This window comes from Eulemur rufifrons, chromosome 30 (assembly GCF_041146395.1).
Source record: "Eulemur rufifrons isolate Redbay chromosome 30, OSU_ERuf_1, whole genome shotgun sequence".
Taxonomy (NCBI): Eukaryota; Metazoa; Chordata; class Mammalia; order Primates; family Lemuridae; genus Eulemur; species Eulemur rufifrons.
In genome coordinates this window covers 16,343,699-16,351,390 of record NC_091012.1, presented here as the reverse complement: position 1 = coordinate 16,351,390, position 7,692 = coordinate 16,343,699, and the positions used below count along the sequence as shown (strand labels likewise).

At 40.9% G+C, this 7,692-nt stretch overlaps 1 pseudogene; it reads right to left on the bottom strand.

The window, feature by feature from the left end:
• Positions 1-311: 311 nt before the first annotated feature.
• On the bottom strand, positions 312-7,239 carry LOC138378793 (forkhead box protein K2-like; annotated as a pseudogene).
• Between the last annotated feature and the right edge of the window lie 453 nt (positions 7,240-7,692).

Here is a 7,692-nt window from a genome sequence, read left to right as displayed (position 1 = left end):
CTGGTCTCTGCAGGCGGCTGAGTCCCTGGAGGTCTGCTGGCACCTGCCCCTGACCGCTGACTACGCTGCACCATTCTCACACAGAGATGCCTGGTCCTCCAGGAAGGGCCATGGTTTTTCACTGGGAGTTAAAAGCTTCAAAGGCAGCAGCCCAGGGTGTGCTCAGCAGGAGAGACACTGTCTCAAGTACCAGGTTTTGTTGTGTGTGGTTTTTGTTCAGGTGTGACTTCTGCCTGTAAATTAAGGAGTTTTCAGGCCACCTGGGTTTTGTATTTTCAGTACTGAGAGATGAAGTCCAAACGCAGGGCCCTTTACCCATTGAGAGAGAGCACACTCCTAGTATTGGTGAGAGGCAATGTCCCCTTTTGGCAACACAAGATTGATATTTTAAGGTAAGAAAAACTTTTCCAGTCCCTAGTTTTAGACATCGTTTTCCTCACAGCTGCCCATGACGTGTCCACATTCAGGGTGATGACGACGCTCTGGTTGTCTTCTGTTTTGATTTGCTTCAGCCCTGGCTGCCCAGGATGGTTGCTGTCCTGGCAGATGCTGATGCGGGGGTCTCCAGCACCTGTAAAGGACTCCTCGCAGCATTGTTCACCTGGCAGTGGACCGCAGTGGGGATTGGTACCACAAGAGTCCCATTTTGCTTTACAGTTTTTACTGTTAGCTGGTGTTGACCTAGAGGTGTCTGTTGTACTGATAACGAAGATCCTTATCAATCTAACACTAACCTATAACCTGGCTTCTGTAATCACACTTACCTGTTGCATCAGCCACCTGAGACCCCACCCCTCGGAACACCCCAATCTAATAAGAGTGGAAAAAACCCAATAGGCGGGCTCAGAACATGGTGGTAAGTCCGCTCTGAGCCCGCCAGCAAATAAACCTTTATTCTCTGACTCCCTGTGTGCCGCTTGGTTTGTCCTTGGAACCACACACTGTAACACTTGCTACAACACTACTACAGTGACCATCTGGACAGAGGTGGTCTGTGACATCTGAATGATCTGGCTGGCAGCACCTAATGTGCCATGGCTAATTGCAGCAACAGGTTCTACTTTTACTTCCCTGTGATTTCTATTCTCTTGCAGCTGGGCCCTAGCAGAGGCCAACACAGCTGTCTGAGTGACTACAGCTTGTCCTGAGACAGTGTAGGTGTTTGCTGGGGCCAGTCCAGCCACGCTATTGACTGACACTGCTGGTATTTGGTGGAGGATGTCTGCACGAAGGGTGGCTGGAAGATCACTAGGTCACCACCTTGCAGTGGTCACTAGGGTGGCAGCAGTGTAGGCAGCAGGCTTAGCCACCTGTAGTAGCTGCCACTGAATGGTGATTAAGACCCGCTGGCTGGACAGAGGTGACTCTGGTGAGCTTTGGGCAACCCAGGCTTCTTGGATGATGGCAAGTCTGGGGTGTGAGTTGCCAGGCTCAGGCTCCCGATGGGCTGGCAAGGCTTCCCTCCACAGGCTCTCAGGGCTCTGGGGCCACTACAGTGAGCAGACACTACTCCAGCGTGACTGGGAGAGGCTCCTAGAAGAGAGTGGTCACAGAGAGGTTCTAAAGCAAGGTACACTCCTAGGCTGCCTTTTCTTAAAAGCCTACTCTGTTAATTTGCTTTCAGAGGCAGGATCTCTACCTTCCAGAATGAGCCTTTGCCTGGTTCTTCCTGGGAATATGGTACTTGGATGAAATAACAATTCAGACAGAGATTGTCGGGAACTGAATTCTGCCACTTCTTGTCAGTCTTGTAGTATGGATAATTTTTAGTGATGTGCATATAAATTCCATTTAGGATGAGTTGTTTACCAGGAGCCATTGTAATTGCTTATACTATTGTGCATAGGAATAAGGTGGCTTTGAATCACCCTTTGGGCTTCCTCCACTGGAAAATTCCTTTTCATTTTCTCCGTGCGAATTTTCAGTCACTAAATTGAGGTCAGAGGGCATCAATGGGCCCATTTTGAAACCTGAAGACTCCACTTCCCAGGGGCTGGATGGGCAGGAGTTGGCAGCACTGATAGTTCCCGCTGGGGAGGGAAGGGGAATGATGAGGTGGGCCATGGTGTTTGGAATGTTGATGGTCAGAAGCGAGAGGTGTGGCTGCACAGCCTTTGCTGGGGACTCAGGCGCCTCTTGCTTCTTCCTCTTCTGGCCTGATAGGGAAGTGAAAGTTAGTTTGAAGTTTGTGCTTGGAAAACTGGTGCATGAAGCTTGGTAGCTGCAGCAGCGGCACCCGGTGCCTCTGGAACACCTGTCCACAAACACGCTGTTCTGGCCAAGGCAATGTAACTGGAAATCGCCACTTTAGGCCTGGGCTGTGCAGGCAGTGGGTCCCGGGCTGTCCAGTCATGGCCGGCACTGCTGCTCAGGGTCGTCGATATCTCGAGGTGGCACTGGGAGATGAAGGTCGAGTGGCCCATGCTCACATCCACTGAGCCCTGCGACCAGATGCACTTGATGGTCGCCGAGTGCTTGGTAATTAGATACTGGAACTGGCAGCCCTCCAGCTGCACCACTTCCCCGCAGCCTGGCCAGGACCACCATCCCTGGCCCCACCGGCCGTGAGGGGGCGCTGCTGAAGCCACTGCCATCGGCCTGAGTGAGAGTCCAGCGCCACTCACTGGGAGCTAGGAGCCAGAGCAGAGGCCTCCGGTTTGCCAGGGAGCAAGCCAATTAGCAACGGCTAGTGGCCTCAATCTCGATCTAATAAATTTATAATGTTAAATTTAAATTCAAGCACATATAAACCACTAAGAAATTTCAACAGAATATAAATAAAATCCAATGAGAATGAAATCAAAATAGTACCCTACAAAACTTTATTGAAAGCAAAGAAGGAATTGATGGAGGGAATAAAGAAAAAAAAAGGTAAGAGGTACACAGAAAACAAATAGTAAAATAGCATAGATAAGTTCCTCCTTATCAGTAATTAATTAAGTGTAAACATATGAAACTCTACAATGAAAAGGAAGATACTGGAGGAATGTATTTTAAACAACAAACAACAAAATGATCCAAGTATGTGTTATCTACAAAAGCTATATTTTATATTCAAAGATATATATATATATATATATATATATATGTATATATGTTGAAAGTGAAAGGATAGAAAAACATGTTCCATGCAACATTAGGTGTCTAGTTCTTATCAGACAAAATAAACTCTAAGCCAAAACCTTTTATAAAAGATACAGGCCATTATTTATTGAAAAAACAATTGATTCATCCAAAAGATACAATTACAAACATTTATCCACCAAGCAACAGAACGCCAAAATATATGAGACAAGTATTGACAAAATGGAGAGAAGAAAAATATTCTACAATACAGGTTGGAAACTTTAATACGACATTTTCTTTAATGGATAGATGATCTGGACAGAAGATCAGTAAGGAAAGGAAGATTTGAAAAGTGCTATAAACCAGCCAAATAGAGCAGACATAAAGAAATTCCTCCACAGAGCATAATGCACATTTCTATCAAGCCCAGATGGAAATTCTCCAGGTTAGACCACATATTAGAGAAGAAAATAAGTGACAAGAAATGTAAAAAGATGGAAGTTATAACAAGTATCTTCTCTGATGACAATAGAATGAAGCCAGACATCAAAAACAAAAGGAAAAATGCAAACTTCGTAAATAGGAAATTAAACAGCACAGTCATAAGCAATCAATGAAACAAAGAAGATAATACAAAAGAAATTGTAAAATACTGAGAGGGAAATAAAAATGAAAACCCAATATAACAGAACATAGATTCAGTGAATGCCATGCTTAGAGGGATGGTTAAAGCAGTGAATGCCTATATGAAACAAGAAGAAATGTCTTGAATAACCCTATATTACAATAGAAGGACTTAGAAAAATAAAGGCAAATGACACCCAAGCCTAATAGAACAAAGGACTAATAAATATTACAGTGAAGACAAATAAAATTGAGAGGAGAAAAACATTAGAGAAAATGAACAAAACTAAAAGTTAGTTCTCCGATAGGATTAACAAAATTGATAAATATGTAGGTACACTGACCAAGAATATAGAAGAGAGGATATGAATATTTACAATCATAAATGAAAGTGGAGACACTAATAAATACCTTACAGAAATAAAATGGATGATAGAAGAATGTTATCAGCCGTTGCACAAAGAGATAACCTGAATGAAATGAACAAACTTCTATAAACACATACATTACTGAAAGTGACTGATGAGAAAACAGAAAATAAGAACAAACCTATAAAATATAAAGAGGCTGAATCCGAAAAAGAAATCAATCAAATATATTAAAGCAACTCCCAACAAAGAAAAACAGTACCAGATGGCTTTCCTGATTAAGTCTACCAAATATTTCAGAATTTTTTAAAATCCTCCTCAGACTCTTACAAAAAATAGAAGAGGTAAGGTCACTTCCAAATATATTCTGTGGAGCCAGAATTGCCCTGATCTGAAATACAGATAAAGACATCAAAAGAAAATTAGAGATCAATATTCCTTATGGTCATAGATGCAAAAGAGCCTGAACAAAATACTAGCTGATTGAATCAAACAGTATATTTAAAGGATAATACACAAAAAGCAAGTGGAATTATTTCAGGTATGCAACATTAATTCAATATAAGAAAATCAATTAATTTAATAACACAATAATAGAATTGAGGAGGAAAACACACACAGCAAATCAGCAAATTCAGAAAAAGCATTTAAATAACAACAAAATCTCTTAGCCAGTATGGTTGCACATACGTGTAGTCCCTGCTACTCAGGTGGCTGAGGCAGGAAGATTACTTTGGTCTAGGGGAGTTGAAAGCTGCAGTGCTCTCTACGTTGTGCCTGTGAAGCCACTGCACTCCAGCCAGGGTAACATAGTGAGAACTTCTCTCTAAAAATTAAAAAAAAGGAAAACACCTTTTTCTTTTTTTTTATTGACACCTGGGAAATCTACTTTGAATCCATTCTGTTATATGAAGAGGTGTACGTATATGTGTGTGTATATATACACATTTTTTTATTATTTTTATTTCAGCATATTGTGAAGGTAGAAAATTTTAGGTTATGTATATTGCCCTTGCCCCTCCCCCGAGTCAGAGCTTCAAACGTGTCCATCCCCTAGACAGTGCGCATCACACTTATTATGTATGTATACATCCATGCGCTCCCCCACACACATCTGCCCGACACCCGATCGATGTTATTCTTGAATGTGTGCTTAGATGATGATCAGTGAAACCAATTTGCTGGTGAGTACATGTGGTGTTTATTTTTCCATTCTTGGAATACTTCACTTAGTAGAATGGGTTACAACTCTATCCAGGAAAGTACAAGAAGTGCTATATCACCATTGCTTTTTTATCACTGAGTAGTACTCCATGGTATACAAAAGAAAAACATTTTTGATGAAAGCAGTCAACAAACTAGAAATTGGAAAAAGAGCATTTATTAAAAAAAAATTAACAAGTCAATGGGTAAAGGCTAAACTTTCTCCACACCACCTAAGATTGGGAACAAGAGAAGGATGCTCACTTTTCTCCACATTATTCAACATTGCACTAGAAGACATAATCAGGGAAATTAGGCAGGAAAAATAATAAAACCCATTCAAATTGAGAAAGAAAAAGTAAAATTCTTGCTATTTACATATGGCATGATACTGGCTTTAGAAAAACTCAAATAATCCATAAAAATTTATCAGAGCTAATGAACAATTCAGTAGAATTGGAGGACACAAAATTAACATACAAAGATCCATGATGTTTCTATATACCAGCAATAATCAACCTGAAGTAAAAATTAAGAAAACAATTCCACAGAATAGAAAATACTCTTGAACTATGGAATAATTTTAATCAAGGAGGTGAAATAATTGAATGCTGAAAATTACAAATATTTCTAAAACTTAAAGAACAGCCTAATAAATGAAATTGCACCCAGTGTTCATGGATTAAAAAATTCATATTGTTAAGATGGCAATACTCCACAAAGTGATCTATATAGTCAATGTATTCCCTATTTTAAAAAGTGCCTGTCTTTTCAGAAGTGGGAAAGTATATTCTCAAATACATATGGAATTGTCCACCTAATAGCCAAAAAAAAAAAAAAAATACGAAAAATAGAAAAATGTATGAGAACTCACACTTTCCAGTTTTAAAATATATTACAAAACTGCAGAATCAAAACTGTGGTAATGGCAAATGGGTAGAAAAGTAAATATATGGAATACAACTGAGAGTCCACAAATAAACCCATATAATTATTGTCAATTGATTTTTTATAGTCACACTTGCATTTGATTAAAAAAATACAAAAATACTCACACGTGGTTCCTGTATGAATTCTAATTAAGAAACATTACTTTCAGAATAATAATGCTCGGTGATAATTTTCAGAAGACTAAGAGCTTCTTTACCATTTAAGGGGTACATAGGGTGCAGGTGTTTATGTGAATGTATTCTTAAATAAGAGACTACACCACTCTAATTTGCCTGGCTGTAGCTCTGTTCCAGGTTACTGACTGCTAGTTCATGTTCCAGAGTTTCTTTGCCAACAGGTTACTTACAAAAGAGGCACCTCCAAAGTCTTAGAGTGAATTGGGAAAGGGCTGGTTAAATGAGGAAACAGGCTATCATTCCCCTGTAAAAGTTCATCGTTTCCTTTCCCAATGTATCTTTTTATTAAGAATTTCTATTTTTTATCCTGTGTGCCTCCTCTGCCATCTCACACTCTGGGTCTACCTGCTGTATTTTGGCCACCTGCACCTCATTCATTTGTATCAGTTGTAAGATGGAAATTGGTTGATGGGGTTCTTCCTCATGCGTCTTTTTAAAAGCACCTTCCTGGGAGATTTTGCTCCTGTAGTTTTATTGGAAGTTATTCTGACAGCTGAATAACAGGTGGAGCAGTCCCCTCACATACTGGGAAGCAAGGAACTCTTTCTCGTCATTGCACAGTTCTCTATAAGAAGCAGCAAATGATTCTGGGCTGCAGCGTGGGGCGGTATTTGTCCTCTTCCTCCCCCATCCCTGATGCTGCAGGAAGTAGAGCTGTTCAAGGGCATCGTGTTGGCAATCTTCTCCTTCCCCAGGATGTGGGTACCCAGAAGTGGGCTGACACTGCGCTTCACTTTCTGTTTCCTTTCACCGCCTGTAATTGTTTTGGTGCCAGGCTTGAAATTCTCCAGCACTACAGCTGTGTGAAAAACCGCTGTGGTACGCTCCTTGCATTCAGCTAAGAGTTGCATGCGTGGCAAGCACTGGCCAGGTGTGTCGCTTGAGGGCAGTATTTCCTATATCGCATCACTTTGCTTACTTTCCAGCACATATTCGGAATTTTCTACTAAAGCAAGCAAGAGGCTCTTTTCCAATTCGGAGAGGTATTTGGCAGGTTTTATAATTTTGTCCTTTTGTATTTTTCACTATATTCCATCTGGACACTAGCTATGTGAGTCCCACTGCGGCGCAAAGAGGCAGCAGCAACATCCTGCCACCAGAGCAAGGGTCACAGTGGGTCCGCTAGGGAGCCTGAGCTAACAATTGATTGTGAACAAGGGTGTAGATGCATTTCAGTGGGAGAGGGGAAGAGTTGTCAACAAATAGTGCTAGAAAAACTGGATATTAACCATGCAGAAAGAATGAAGCTGGACTCCTAGCACAAACCTGTACAAAATTGACTCAAAATGAATCATTTACGCTCA